Raw genomic sequence first — 16,322 nt, 5'->3', positions numbered from 1 at the left:
GATTTCTACATTATTATCAGAAGAAACACTGTTGAGAACCCGGCTCATCATCTCTATGGCCTTCCGAAAACACACATGGTGAAAGAAAAATCGTTGCTGAATACGAGTATGTACACACCACAGCCACCACCACCACCACTCCAATACTCGTGCCTTACCTAACTAATCTTAAGCCATCAACACTTTGTACTGTCAGCTCCGCATGATACATTAACACGTGCGAGGCTGAAACATTCCCCAGTGGAGCTTTTTTACCGCTGCCCTCTGTCTGTGTCAAACCAAGGAAGTCACAGTCTGGCCCTTAATGAATATCCCATGGCGAATTTATTACCCTCTACCAGAAGGCTACACTTTGAATGCTACCCAATGCTCCCCACCTCCCTCTCCCTCCGCTTCTCCTTACATCGCTTCCTCGCTTCTCCCCATCTCTATCTCCTCTTCCTCCCTTCTCTCCATCTCTCTCTCTCTCTCTCCCTTCCTCTCTTCTCGCTATATATTACCTTTCCTTCTTCCATATTTATTTTTTTTTTCAATCTCTCCCTCTCTCTCTCTCTCTCTCTCTCTCTCTCTCTCTCTCTCTCTCTCTCTCTCTCTCTCTCTCTCTCTCTCTCTCTCTCTCTCTCTCTCTCTCTCTCTCTCTCTCTCTCTCTCTCTCTCTCTCTCTCTCTCTCTCTCTCTCTCTCTCTCTCTCTCTCTCTCTCTCTCTCTCTCTCTCTCTATTCTCTCTCTTTCTCAGTTTGACATGAATTTATTTATTGCTTAGTTGTTGTTGTTGTTGTGTTTATGAAGCTGTATAAAATCGCCAAATAGTAAGCAGAATGAATATAAAAACGCGTCCTGGTACTGAAGGGGTTAGATCAACGCCACTCACTAACTACAAACACCCTCACAAACGTACAACTGATGCTCGCTCTTCCTTTGCGTTCTTTAAAATCGCCAAATAGTAAGCAGAATGAATATGAAAACGCGTCCTGGTACTGAAGGGGTTAGATCAACGCTAATCACTAACTACAAACACCCTCACAAACGTACAACTGATGCTCGCTCTTCCTTTGCGTTCTTTAAAATCGCCAAATAGTAAGCAGAATGAATATAAAAACGCGTCCTGGTACTGAAGGGGTTAGATCAACGCTAATCACTAACTACAAACACCCTCACAAACGTACAACTGATGCTCGCTCTTCCTTTGCGTTCTTTAAAATCGCCAGATAGTAAGCAGAATGAATATAAAAACGCGTGAAGAGGTTAGATCAACGCTAATCACTAACTACAAACATCCTCACAAGAAACAAGAGACAAACGTACAACTACTGCTTGCTCTCCTGTGCGTTCTTTTACCGTCTGGTTGAGGAAGGAGTCAGTGCAATATATCCCCGCTAGTTAGATGGTTGGTTGTTACTTAATATTCTTACGCTATCATTCTCTTGCCTGGATGGACTGTCTTCTCTCTGCCATCATCCTCAACTCCACTAGCCATCACTCGCTCTCAACTTTAACCCTTTCAGTACCATGACACGTCCTTATATTTATTCAAGTTACTAATAGCTGATTTTATACAGGTTCAAAATCTCATGGGGGATTAAAATAGTGAAGATTCTGGGCCATTAACCTTTTGACCTCCATAGACCCTTGCTAGTGTAAATAAAATCGTCTAATCATACTCAAAACTCATGGTAAAAATGTGTCCCAATACTGAAAGGGTTAAGATTAGTATTTTGAAACGCTTTGCTCTCTCCTAACAATTTTCAAAGGCTACGGACATGATTAGCACAGTTCTCAAGAGTGTTTTTCTTGTTGCTAATGTATGTTACCCGTGTCACTTCACTACGATTATTTTCAAAGGCCGTAGAAATGATTATCCGAGTTCAAACAAGAGTGTTTCGTGATAGTAATGTAGAAATCTTGTTAATATGTCTATAAAACCCGTATCACTTCACCACGAGACATAATTATCGGGTTTTCAAGAGTGGCTTTGTGTTAGTAATGTAGAAATCTTGTTAAGGTATCTCTTAAAACCATGTCACTTCACCATATTATCTTCCAAAGGCAGTAGACAAGACTTGCCGGATTATCAAAAGTGTGTTTCCTATTAATAATATATAAATGTTGTTAATCTGTCATTCGAACCTTAGAAAAAAAAAAACTTAAAAACTTCAACAAGCGCCTATCGAAACTCGTGGACGTGTGGTCAGGAGCGTTTCAGAATATGGTCGTAAGTAGGGCACAAATGGCTATATCCCGAGTGCACCGCTGCCCACAACAGGCCGTAATAGATAACAGGGATGTCCTTAGAGCCACACACGTAACCTCAAGGCCACAAGGGAGAGTGCTGTTGCTGTTCCCGATGCTCGTATTTTAAACCAATTTGCGTCCACTCATAAGGAACTTTTTATTTTAATTGCTATTGCAGAAATTATGTTAAATTATCACTGAATTTATTACGATAACTTCGAAAACTTTAGTAGATTTTCATAAGGACTATTTTGAAAGGCTACAGAGGTTATTTGTCAGGGTTCCATTAGTGTTTCGATGTTATTGATACAGAATCCTTGTCAAACTGCCGCTGAAATAATTATAACAGCTTCGAAGATCCTGATAACTTCCCATAAGGATTTTCATCAAGCGCCAGAGAGACAGTCGGGTTTTCATGGGTGTTTTTTTTTTTTTTTTTTTTTGCTTTTGTTTTTTATTTCCATTTCTTTTTTTCAATAATCTTCACCACAGTTGGTTCAAAGTAGACGAGATGAGACAACGAAGTGTTTAAAATGTGATGTCTGGTAACCTTGAATTCTCCCATAACAAGATTTATCCACAATTGGTCTTTTTATCTGTGTCCAGTCACCACTTGGCTGGTAACCCCCCGTGCAATTGACGCACGACAGCACGTCACCAGGCAGCACGAGTCTCGCTGGCCTGGCGTGGCGAGGTATGAGTGAGGAGACAAAAGTGAGTACATTCCCAGCCAACCACGTCACCACTGCCGAGAACTGTATGCTAAAGGCGGACTTAAGTAAAGGGAGACAAACTATACACTGCATTAGCCATGTGAGGTGATGAACGCAACGCTTACTCATCATCACCACCATTCTTCTTTCAGGTGCTCTTGTCATGGGTCGCCACAACAGGTCCACCTCCAATGCACGGAGTCTTCTGTGTCTTCCTCAGTCACACTCATCACAAACTTGTCTTCTTTCAGTGCATTCATAAACCTTCTCTTAGTTCTTCCTCTCTTTCTCCTCCCGGATAGATCAGTCACTAGACCTTCCTCTTCGTGTATACTCCTCGTCCCTCTTCTCGATACTGCCAAGTCACCTCAGTCTAGCTCCTCTGTGTTACATCTCTGATTTATTGGTTCCTTATTTTGTCCATTTCGTCATCCAAAGAGAAAATCGCATTATCTATATCTTTGCTCTTTTAATTCAATAATATTATTATCATCTATGCCTCCACTACAGGACAGAAAGCTTCCCTATGCTTCTTCTCTTATCTATCTCGGTTCTTTGTGTATTCCAATTCAGTAAGCGATTTTTTGACTGACTTGCCTCTCCTTGGTTGACCATTTCCAAGTTCACATTTTCTTACCTTCGTATTCCTTATCGTCAGTAAAAGTTCTTGAGGGTTTTTTTAATGATTGTTTTAGTGTTCCAGTGATAGTTTAACACTGATTTTACTTCGCCGGAAGGACAAAACCTACGGCAACATAAGTATAAGTATCTCTGTGGCCTTTGAAAAGTAATCCTAATGAGAGATTGGAACGTTTAAGAGCGCGATCCATACTCTGTCTCTTATTCTTTGTTATACACAGGAAAGGAAGAGCCAAGAGCAAATTCCGAAGAATAAAAAGTCTCTCCCACAAAATGAGAGAGAGAGAGAGAGAGAGAGAGAGAGAGAGAGAGAGAGAGAGAAATACTATAGGAGGGCCATTTTAGGTACGGAGGTGTCTTAAATTCCTTTAGATGTAGCACATTGCTTCAAATGAACCAACGAAAAGGGAGGGAAATGCCAGAAAGGGAAGGGGGAAAAGGAGGTAAAGGAACTGATGGGAATTAAAGAAAAGTGAAGGGAAAGGAAGAAATTGAAAACAAAGAGAATGGAGGAGATAGAAGAACAAGGGGAGAAGAAGGAAGAGGAGGCAAAGGAGAATAAATAAATCGAAAGGGAAGAGATGAGAAGAGTAAGAGGGGAAAGAAGGGATGGCGTCGAAAGGGAGACACGGAAGGAAAAAGGTGAAGAGGATGGGAAGAAGAAAAGGGAGATAAAAGAGAACCAGCTGGCAAATTATCGGCTTCCTTATCAGCAGTCCTCTAATCCTCAAATGACATGCTGGCAAAGATTTATTGAAGTGTTAAGAGTTTATATAATTATCAGTGTTTTCTATCTTTTTTTCTGATTATGTTATTTGTCTGATTTGATATTATGGCAAATTATCGGCTTCCTTATCAGCCTGAAATATCACACCGGCAAAGATTTATTGAAGTATTAAGTCTTTGCATTACTAGCAGGGTCTTTTCTATTTTTTTTTTTTTTTATCATTATATTATCTATCAGGTTTAACCCCTTTAGTACTGGAACGCATTTCTACCTTGAGTTTTGGTTATGGTTACACGATTTTATTTACATTAAGAAAGGACTATGGAGGTCAAAAGATTAATGGCCATAGTCTTCACTATTTTAATCCCTACATGAGCGTCTGAAGCTGTATAAAATCACCAAATAGCGACCAAATGTGTAGGAGAAAATATGTCATGGTACTGAAGGGGTTAATATTATCTAGAATGTTACTTGATTGGGCGCATTGTTACCTGTCGTTCTAGTATCTGGGTAAAGTGTTATCTATGGGATTTAATTATAATCTAGCGTGTTACCTATCAACATTAATTTGATTCTGAAATACTGCTTAAGGGATTCGGTTCTAATGAGTGGTGTTACTTGTGGTATTTCGCTTGATTGATTTTGAAGTATTGCATGTTGTTGAGTATTAGAATTCGTTTCACTGGCAAGTGTTATTTATTCATGTTACACTCTCGAGACTTGCGTGTTACCCTTTTTTCACCTTTATTTTTTATACCATGTGGGCTTTTCATGAGATTTTATGGGTTAAAGGGGATACTGTTTAGGGTACCTCCTATCTCAAAGCCCACTCGAAAGGAAACCGTTGCCCCGAGTGAGGAAGCCCAACCTATACTCGGACCGTGGACAGGATTCAAACCCGTGCGCTTGGAGACCCCTCGGACCCCAAAGCACGCATGGTTCCACTGGTGTTACTTCCTGGTTGTTGTTGTTGTTGTTTTGTGTGTGTTTGTTGTGGCTTGTGTTGCTGTGGTTGTCATTTTAGTGCTGTCACCTGTGTCACGTTATTCTCTTTGGCATATCATTCTTGTCACGTTATTTTGTCACGTTATTCTGTCTTGGTTTCTAGTTACATAATTCTTGTCACGTTATTTTTGTTGTGACATTATTTTGTCATGATATTCTTAATGTCACGTTATTGCAGTTGCCGTTTTATTCTGGTTGTCATGTCGTTCTTGTCACGTTATTCTGGCCGTCACATTACTTTTGTCACTTTTTAATGATTACCATCTTGTTCTCTCTTTCACGTTACTCTCTTCTACTTTGTATTTCAACTACCAAAAATTAAATTGTTCTTACTTTTTCTTCATTTGCCGTAATATTGTGAGGTAAACATCGCATTATAACAACTACAACAACAAAAGAGAAAAAGAAAAAGGAAAATAAGAAGAAGGAGAAGAAACAGATCACGCAGAGGCAGGGTCTGTATGTGGCATTTCCTTTCCTCCTTTACCATCATCTTTTTATCAACACGGCCACAGCCTCCTGCAGAGTGTTTCCGCAGCCACTCGCAGGTTGCATTGCCGTTACCGAGATTAAATTCGCGCTGGTATTAATAACTCGTGACGTCCACCTTCATCTCGCACCTCACCAGCTTCCCTCGGCGGTGGTGGTAGTGGTGGTGGTGGTGGTGGTGGTGGTGGTGGTGGTGTGTTCATTTTGATATGTTGTCAACTCTCTCTCTCTCTCTCTCTCTCTCTCTCTCTCTCTCTCTCTCTCTCTCTCTCTCTCTCTCTCTCTCTCTCTCTCTCTCTCTCTCTCTCTCTCTCTCAGTCTTCTTTTGCAACGTGCTGTGTGTGTGTGTGTGTGTGTGTGTGTGGGTGGGAGGGTGTCACTGTTAACTCATTCAGTGTTACATACGTACTCTTTAGACTTCATAAAATCACTATTGGTTGAAAGAATGGAATTAATTAAGTCATATTTACAGCAAACAGGAAGTTAGGTTAAGATTTTCAACCCCGTCTAATTGTAAAAAAAAAAAAAAAAGATGGAATAAAACATGAATAAAAACAAACCAGCATTGAAAAATTTTACAAAATCATCAAACAAGGGAAAACAAAATCTAGGAAAGGTTTTATGTTCATAATGTAAAAGAAAATAAATAAATAAATAAATGAATAAATAAATAAATGAGTATCTAAGTGAATGAAAAGTTTAGCACACACACACACACACACACACACACACACACACACACATGCCCGACGCGAACGCTTCATCAAGGTAAGGTTTCACGGTTTCACTTCCTCTCTCTCTCTCTCTCTCTCTCTCTCTCTCTCTCTCTCTCTCTCTCTCTCTCTCTCTTACCCTCCTCTACCCATGGTGTGGGTGACGCGGCGTGCTGGAGGAGACAGGCTGAAGGGGGAACATTATTCATCACTCACCGGAGAAAAAAATTATGCAAGTGTTGTTTCTCTCTCTCTCTCTCTCTCTCTCTCTCTCTCTCTCTCTCTCTCTCTCTCTCTCTCTCTCTCTCTCTCTCTCATCTATATGCGTGTCTATTTATCTATATAACTCCCATCGTATACTTTTTTTCTCTCTCTCTCTCTCTCTCTCTCTCTCTCTCTCTCTCTCTCTCTCTCTCTCTCTCTCTCTCTCTCTCTCTCTCTCTCTTTTTGTGGGAGGGTTGAGGAAGTAGGAGTCAGGGAAGGACGCTAACGAAAGTATGATTCTTGTTTTGTTTTGTTTTTCACCTTTCCTATTTGGAGTCAAAGGGAATGGTCCACATCTCTCAGGAATGGCAGCAGTGGACAGCAGCGTAACCCAGGAGCTTTTGTAGATAGTTCAAATGAGCATGGAAAAAAAAAATCTCCTTGGACCCAAAAAAAAAGACAAGGTTCTCACTCCTGCAAGGTAAACATATTCATCTGTTTTTAATTAAGCTGAACTCTTGTGTATTATGTCAAGTTTATTATGTCTTTTGTTTTTATTTATACATTATGTTTGTTTTTTTATTGAATATCTATACGCTTATGTAATGAAAGGCTGTGCAGTACTCGAACGCGCAAAGTCGTAGTTAGCAAGCACGCAGTAAGCAAGTTTAAATGGACAGTCAACGTGAAAATAGCAGTAGAATGTGGCAAGAGACGCAACACAGCAGCGAAGCGAGGGAGGCTGCTGAAGACGATAAAACAACTTGGTATTTATTGTAAGCTCCAACCAGGTAACTCTCCACTGACACAAGACTTTCCTAATGTTGTGTTTTATTAGGTTAGATTAGGTTAGGCTGAGGAAATTCATCATAGTAAATAATTATTTTGGATGATTTTTTTTCAGTGAAGGAGTCTTCGTTTTTGTGATTTATTCGAGTGGAATTTAAATAGAAGCAGCAACTTGTGGCCCTCCGTTTTGTTTTCCTTGCGTCCCTGCACGTCTTGCCAATCCTGCCGCAGTGAGAGGCGAACTTCGTAGCGCATCTCTGAAACTCCGCTGGGTAACCTTTGCATTACTTCACGTTCACTCACCACTTGAGACACTGGCCGGAGATTTGCACGCAGAATACCACCACATAAGAAAGAGTATGTACTGACCCTAACATTCCATCTTGGCCATTTGTATAATTCCTCAGGTTTAGAAAAATGAGTCTGCCGGCCCGCGTGACGTCAAACTAAGCGGAAAGTCAAGAAGTGGACCGGGATATGTCATGTTGTTAGAAATACACTCCGCCTGTGAACTGCCCCGTGCACCATCTCCCCGTCGATCCCCTACCCCAGGCCTGCAAATCCACCACGCTGCCAGCTGGTCTTTACCCGGCGGTCAGCAGCGGGAAGTTACACCAGCCCGGCACGGTATGAGGCAGGAATGTATTGTGAGAGCGCCGAGAAGAGAGCTAGGCGCCGAGAAGCTCCCTGTCACTGGCCGCCACTCTACTGCCTCCTTCCCTCACTAGCCTTGGGAAAGCTGTAAACCTCGATGACTGTATTTTGAAACACTTTCTTCTCTCATGACGACCACTTATTTAGGTTTGGTGCGTGTTGTTGTTTTTTTTCGTATTAATGGCGTGGAAATTTTGTTAAACCGTCAATAGAATCATGAAAGCATCCTTGCAAACTCTAAATAACTTCCATTATTTTATTCAAAGTAGTTGAGATAGGACACTTGAGTTTTAAGAAATCACTCCCGGGTTTCGCTTTGTGCATTGTGGCAAGTGTCGCATATTGTTCTCAGTGTCAGTGTATAATGTATAGTTAGTTTGCATTTAATGGATAACTCAGAATGCAACAATAGTCCTTTACTTTTATTTCTAGTTTGTAAGTGACTGGCTGATTGTTCTGTCTGCCTCCATCTTCATCTGTAGCGACTCCTCCTCTTCCTCCCTTTTCCGTTCCTCTCTATGTATTCTCTTCATTCTCACTTGTCCTACAACCAGATCCCACACCACGACTCCTCCTATCCTTTTCCCACATAACCTCCCTTCACACTCTCCTTCCTCCCGAGTAGTACTTCTTCTTCGTATAGTCCTTGTTACCTCTCAAGTCTTGTCTTTCATCTGTGGCTTCTTTCCTTACTCTAACTTTTCTACACGCCTTCATCTTCCATTTTCAGCCGCTAATCATCACATCGCTAGCTTAAGAAAACGAGAGATGGTGATTATCTTTAGTATGTTTTTCTCTATTTTATTTTCTACCGAGTTTTGTCAGTGTGTTTGTGTTCTAACTCACGTATTCCAAACAAGAAACGCGGGATACATCAGTAGAGACATTAGAATAAAGTACGGCTATTTCGTTTCGCATTTTCCTACACCAATAACTCAACCAATGACTTCTACTCGTGTGTATTTCTGCCCATGCATTAGGAGCAACAAGAAGCTACAGTATTAACTACGGATGTATATTGTATGTGTTTCAAACAAGAAGCGCGTGATGAAACAGTAGAGGCATTTAAGTAAAGCAGATACCTATGTTTAATTTTGCATTCCCATGATACTAACATCACCAATAACTCCATTTGTATGTAAAGGAAGCTACAGTATTATCAAAGAGCGCAGAAAATGTATGCTTCCCCTCGCAAGTTAATTTACAGGAGGTGGATGCCTTGAGATACTGAAAGAAGGTTTGTCAGTACCACCTTTCCTCATATCTTTTATTTCACATTAACGATCAACACTTTACTCTCAACTCCTTATTTTGAAACTATTCAGAACCTTATACAGACTCTTTTTAAGGCCTTATAGATGATCTGTCGGGTTCTTATGTCTCACTAATGATGCGGAATATTTGCCAAACTATCACTAGAATCATGAAGACATCTTGGAAAAAAAAACCGTTCAGTAACTTCACCTACAGCCTGTTAAGAAGTCCTGGGGATAAGACGCTGGTACGATTAAGAATATGGGTCTTAGAATTATGATTAGTAAAGAAAGAATCCTAATCTATGTATACTTCCACCAGTGACTGTTAGATTAATACAAGTAGTGGGATTGAGGCGTTGATACGATTAAAAATACAGGTCTTAAAATTAGGATTAACCCCTTCAGTATACCAGGACGCGTTCCCATGTTCATTCTGCCTACTATTTGGTGATTCTATACAGCTTCAGAAACTTATGTGAGGGATTGAAATAGTGAAGACTGTGGCCATTAATCTTCTGACCTCCATAGACCCTTCCTAATGTAAATGAAATGGTCTAATCGTACACAAATCTCAAAGTAAAGATGTATCTCAGTATTGAAGAGATTAAAGAAAGAATCCTAACCTACATTATGAGTTTTCGTCTCAATAAGGATACGGTGTGTCTCTTTTCTCGTCCTAAATCATTCAGGCGTCGGTTAATCATTCAGCGGAAGACAACAGCGTGATTCACAAACTCCGTGTTCTAGGGAGCGGAAATGTGTCAGTTTGGCCGGCCACGTCATGCTTCTCTTACACCTTTCCCTCATACCATTCCCTTTATCTTGCTTTCCTTTCTTCGCAGTTTCTCATAGTTTATTTATCTTTTCTTTTTCTCTTGTACATCTTCATTTCATATTATTGCCTTCCCATATTTCCCATCTTCTTGTCTCTCTCTCCCTCCCTTTCCTTCTACTAAAACTCTTTCTCTTTTCTATCTTGCCTTTCTCCTTTCCTTTCTCCTTTCCTTTCATCCATGTTCTTTTCTTATTCTCTTCCCGTGTATTTCTCCCTTTCACTTCCTTTCCCATTATAGTTTTCCTTTCACCCCTTTCCATTTCTTCTTTTCAAATCTCAACCCTTCCTTCCCTTAAAGTATTCTATCCTCCCACAGCCTTCCCTTTCTCGTCTCCTCGCACCTGTCTTTCCTCTCATTACCTCCCGCAGTTCCCCTCCCTCTCGCCACTGTATTTGCCTCTCCTGTCCTATTTCCCTCCCTCTTATTCCCTGTCATTGTTTTCTTTCCCATTTTGTTTTCCTTCCCTTCCTATGGCTCTTTTTTTTTTTTCGTCCCTCCCAGTCGCCACACCAACACAGCAACACCACAAACGTACCTCTTGGTAGGAGAACCTGGCGCGCTCATGTGTGGGCTTGCGATGTGCGGTGCTCTGCGACTGACTCCGCCTCTTGCCCACGCCCCCAGTGAACATCATCTTGACGGCAGCCTGGGGGGTCACCGCGCCCGAACCCCGCCCTGCCTCCTCACCGTGTTTCCGCTGAGTGTATCTTCTTTCCTCCGCCGGATGCCTTGGTTCTCTCGATTGGACTAATCCGTGGGGCGGTGAAGGCTGCCACGTCGCGTGCCTATCCTCGAGTAGGAGAGGTGTGCGTGCTGGACAGGAACACTTGGTCCTCTTGGGTTGAGTTTAGGACGGCTTTGGTAAGTGGTTATAAAAAATATCTAGCTTTTTCTTGGTTCACGTGAGTTTGCTATGTTGAGCGCGTGGTAAAAGAAAGTTTCATTTTTGCGAACTTTGTCTTATGTATATATAAATCTTTGATCTGCGTCTTTCTGAGGACTGACGAAAAATTATAAAATCTAGTACTTCACGTGAGTATCAATTTGAAAAGCTTCCTATTTTTCACTCAGTCTTGGTTTGTTGTTGGTGAGAGAGCAGCCTTGTTGCCGTGCACTGCTGCTGCAGCTGTCGGGAAGATCTTGCGAGGCGTGAGAAACGGAAGGAATGCACGTCTATTTAATACAGTTTGATGAAAAAAAAGTTGATCACACAAGTCCGTCGGTTTGATATGAAAACTAGTAATTCCTCACTGTTTCGAGAACTCGTCACCAAAAATTACAAAACTGCAGGAAAGCCCCACTGGTGGCGCGCGCGCCCGCACTGTTGGCGGCCACACAGACAGTAAGACGACAAGGGCACTCTCAAGATGATCAAGTCAGTATCGTGTTTTCACTCACTCCACCACAAACGAAGGAAAATTCTTTTGACACAGACCGTGACAACGATCCAGGCGAATGCCTTAACACTACACCGCCGACGCCGCGCACCTGGCCCGGGCTGGGTCACGGCTGTCGGAAACTGCACGCGGCACTCGTCATGTTCGGGCTCGTGAAGTCAATCAGTGTAGCGCAACAACCAACAGGGTGTCGCCATAGCTACTGCAGGAGTGGAAGGGAAGGGAGGGAAAGGGAAACAAAGAGGCACTCTGCCCCAGCACCCTCTTCACGAGACTTTGGCCGGTACGAACTGACGGGCGGGCGGCTGTAAGGGACTCCAGGCCCGCCCTCTCCGCTGGACGAGGGCGTGCGACGCCACCCACCGCATCACGCCCGCACTAGCTCCGTGCCCGTGGGCTCAACACGAGAAGACGCAACGCGAGGGCGAGGCCGGAGTTGGGCATGGGAGCCATAGGGGCAGGCAAAGCGGGGCATGTGGGAGCCGGATGCCAGGCCCCGATCGCGGCGCCAGCCCCTCCTGCCGCTGCTGCCGCTGATCCTGCTTCTCTGCACCCCAGGGCGGGGTCACAAGGTCAAGTTGCCACAACTGGGGAGTAAAACAGCAGCCCGATGTAGGGGCGCCCTGTGGCGCGTTGGGCACTGTGCAGCAGGAGCGGTGCGGCGGCGGTGGCGCGGCGCCAGACAACACTGACGGGCACCACATACCCGCCCCCGCTGCCACGTCGCACCTGACCACACCTGGCAACACTGTAACTGGCACCACGTTGCCAACTCAGGCCCCTGAGGGCAACCTATGTAGCAGGCACACGCTTGGCACCGCCGCCACACTCACAGCTGATCACAACACAAGGGAGCCGCGGTAACACGCTTCTGTGACTCAACGACCAGAGCCAACCAACCCTCGAAAACCACAGGCGGCCACGCGACCTACCTCCCACAGCGGCTGACTCAGCACCGCGAAGGACGCCCCCTCCCCTGCCCGCACCCTTTTCCGCACCGCCTATACTAACTGTACCCGCGCCGTGAAGCAACCCTGACACCCTCATCCCATCTGACACCCTCACCACTGATTTACTACAAGATTACATCACGCCAAAGTGGGTGTGGCAGCGGGCGGGCAGGCGGGCGGGTCCTGCTCGGTCTGTGCAGGAATGGCCAGCGTTCACCTTTGGCACACTTGGTCTCTGCAACAAAATTTCAGAAAATCCCGAAGGCCAGTCACCGCGTGGTCAAAACGTCTTCCAAATAAAGCCCCTAATGCTGCGCTACGGACGTGTATGTTTTATGTCTTTCCCCCATACTGCTGCCTCACTCCGGGAGGCCTCGCCCGATGCCTTCCCTCCCCTCCCTTTTCCTCCCCGTGCCTCCTCCAGTATATTAATACCTCATCGTAAGTAGAAGCAGCAGCCACAACCCGCCATAAAACTCCGAAGCAGAGAGACACTTCGACGCTGCTTCACCGTGCGCGTGCAGCCGCACACCCATCCACCCGTCCACTGCGTCCATCCATCTATATGGCCTTTGCTTGCGCGGCTGTCGTGTCTGTTGGTGGCCATGACGTTACGCCTTGTTGCCTTCCCTTGTTTTCCCTGTCATCTCGAATGTTTTGTTGCCTGCTACAGATTTAATGGCGATACATGCAGTTTAATTTCTCCAAGAGTTTTTCTCTTTTATTTTTATTTTATTATTTTTTTTTTTTTTTTACTGCTCTAAGAAGCCTAAGTGGAGGAGAATTTTTGCTCTCTTTTCAATCTTCCACATTAGCGAATGTTTCCGTTTACTATATACCACTTACTCCTAGAGAGAGAGAGAGAGAGAGAGAGAGAGAGAGAGAGAGAGACTGACTTCATCCATTCCTCAAACCCCCTATAGTACCACAATCGCCTGCTCATTCTCAGAAAACCGGAAACATATTCATCAAGTCAGATCTCTATTCACTTATTGACACTTATTGATACTTTCAGAATAATCCCAAAATAGCCTCGACAGGTGATACCATTCGTGATATACAGAAGCAGAGGCGGCGTTTGTACATACTGAGACTTGAATGTAAGGCGATGCTCTAAGGCCTCGTGGTTAACGCAGACGTAATACTTTCCTTTGTGTACCTTTTTTTTTTTTTTTTTGTTATGTAAGAGGATTAATCTGGCCAAAAGCAACAAAAAATTAAATAAATAAGTTCAGTTAGTAGCCAGTCCCGGAGCAGGTCGGAGAGAGTTAGCCAAAAGAATGGGATAAATGTCTTGAAACCTCTCTCTTAAATAATCAGCTCATAGGAAGATGGAAGTAGAGAAGCAGGCAGGAGTTCATGAGTTGGTACGATCATGGCTCAGAAAGACTCGTAGACTTCTGTATTATCTTATATGGCGTTCACCGCAGTACATGAACGGTCACTTAATGGTGTACCAGTGTTCACTTTAGGTATACCAGTATTCACTTCAGTACTAAATCAACGGCCACATACCACGTCACTTTATACTTGTATTGATGATGTTTTCGATCATTTCAAACGCCGCCAATACCGGCATCATAATGCTACTACTACTACTACTACTACTACTACTATGTTGCCCTTGGCCGGTGCCTCTCTCACATAAAAGTAGTAGTAGTAGTAGTAGTAGTAGTAGTAGTAGTAGTAGTAGTAGTAGCAGCAGTAGTAGTAGTAGCAGCAGCACCACCACCACCAGCAGCAGCAGCAGCAACAACAACAACAGTAGTAGTAGTGATACTATAGTAGCAGTAGTAGTAGTAGTAGTAGTAGTAGTAGTAGTAGTAGTAGTAGTAGTAGTAGTAGTAGTAGTTGTAGTAGTAGTAGTAGGTAGAAGTAATAGCAGTAGTAGCAACAGCAACACTAGCTGTAGAACTAGTAGCAGTATTTCACAGCAATACAATAATAACCAAAACCAGAGGAGAAAGTTACGCTAAGCAAAACCAATCACTCACAATCACCACTCACTCACTCACTCACTCACTCACTTACCTCAGGGATGCCCAGCTCACGTCCCAGTTCGACCGCCCTCCATGTCACCTCCCGCGAGGAGAGCGAGTCGGGTACCCCACGCGGCCCCCTCGCCCTGTCCAATTCGTCCTCGTCGAAGTACCACCTCGATCTCATCCTCGGCTTTCCCCTGTGCATGGTGTCCTTCTCGCCACGCATGTATGGAGACTTCGAAAACTGTAATTGTGTATACAGTACGTTGTGTGTAGGGGTTTGTTTGGTGACTATATGGTTTTCTATTTCGTTTTCTTTCTTTCTTTCTTTCTTGCTTTCTTTCTTTCTTTCTTTCTTGCTTTCTTTCCTTCTTTCTTTGTCGTTTCTATGGTTCAAATGTTGCTTATTGAGGGTATTTTGTGTCCTTTTTTTTGTGTGTGTGTTTGTGCAAGCAGTTGTGTTTGTGTAGTTTCAGGAGCTGTCTTATGATGACTGACTGGTCTTTGCAGTCTTCTTATGTTATTTTCTTTTCGTGATGTCTTTTCTCTCGTAAATAAAACACTGCTCGCTCACGTTACACATTCACTTTCTTTTGCTTTTGTTTTCATTCTCAGATTACGTTTCTTGAGAGAGAATGAAGCACACACACCTCAGTACCTCAATTATTTATTCTCTGCACCTTTTTTTTTTTCATATATACTTTTGACATCAATGTTAACTTTCTTCAATGAAAATTAAACACCAATCATTCACACTTCATCATCTAAAATTTCACCTCACTTTTCCTTGCATTTCATTCCCAGGTTACGTTTCTTTATAGAGAATGAATCACTGATCAATCGTTAACATTTCGATAGATTTCACTTCGCTTTTCTCGTCACTTCCACTCTAAGGCGACGTGTTTCATAGGAGTGACAAGCACCAATCCCTCTCACTTCACTTCCCCTCCCTTTCTGTACTGAGGCTACGTTTTCTTCAAGGAGGGAATGCCCCGTGCTACCTTGCGCAGGTCGCGGTGGAACGATGCATGAGTCACAAACTTGCGCTCTGTCCGTTGACGTCAAAGGTACGGAAATCCACCGTCCCCTGAGCCCTGTGAGTGCTGAGCTTCCACCTCCCCCAACACACACACACACACACACACACACACACACACACACACCACGTGCACAGTACACGAAATTTCGTTTTACCTCGTTCTTTTATGATAATCATTGAGTAAAATGATACAGTACATTTCATCATTAATTTTAAATTTCGTGTTTGTTGCCATTACCGCAGGACTTTTCACAACGCACAGTTTCAAGAGAATGATGCATCACCTGGAAAAAAGACGAAGAGTTTCACCTTATAGTTAACTTGTGCCTGCTTACATGGCAGTGACAAATTTTGTTTGTTCTTTCGCTGCAATATGCAACAATTCACACCACTAAGAACCATCGAATCTCTACAAACATCGACAAGAGAAAAAAGAATTCTAACAAATTGATCCAACAATTTCTTCAGTACAGTGGTTTGAACGTGTCTAGAGCAAGAAGAAAAGAATAATGTTTTGGGTGTTAGTAATTTGAGACAAAAGATAGCAGGGAAAGTGTTAAGGAGAACTCAAAGCAGTTAAAGTGTTGAGGAATTCCTCGTGAGTCTGAAGTGAAGGCATCAAGATGGACAGGTCAGGAAATAACTATAGATATATTTTTGCTCTTTTTGTTACTACAAAGAAATAACAACATGGCAT

The sequence above is a fragment of the Portunus trituberculatus genome, chromosome 44 (genome assembly GCF_017591435.1).
Source record: "Portunus trituberculatus isolate SZX2019 chromosome 44, ASM1759143v1, whole genome shotgun sequence".
Classification (NCBI taxonomy): domain Eukaryota; kingdom Metazoa; phylum Arthropoda; class Malacostraca; order Decapoda; family Portunidae; genus Portunus; species Portunus trituberculatus.
Note: the sequence above shows the minus strand (reverse complement) of the source record.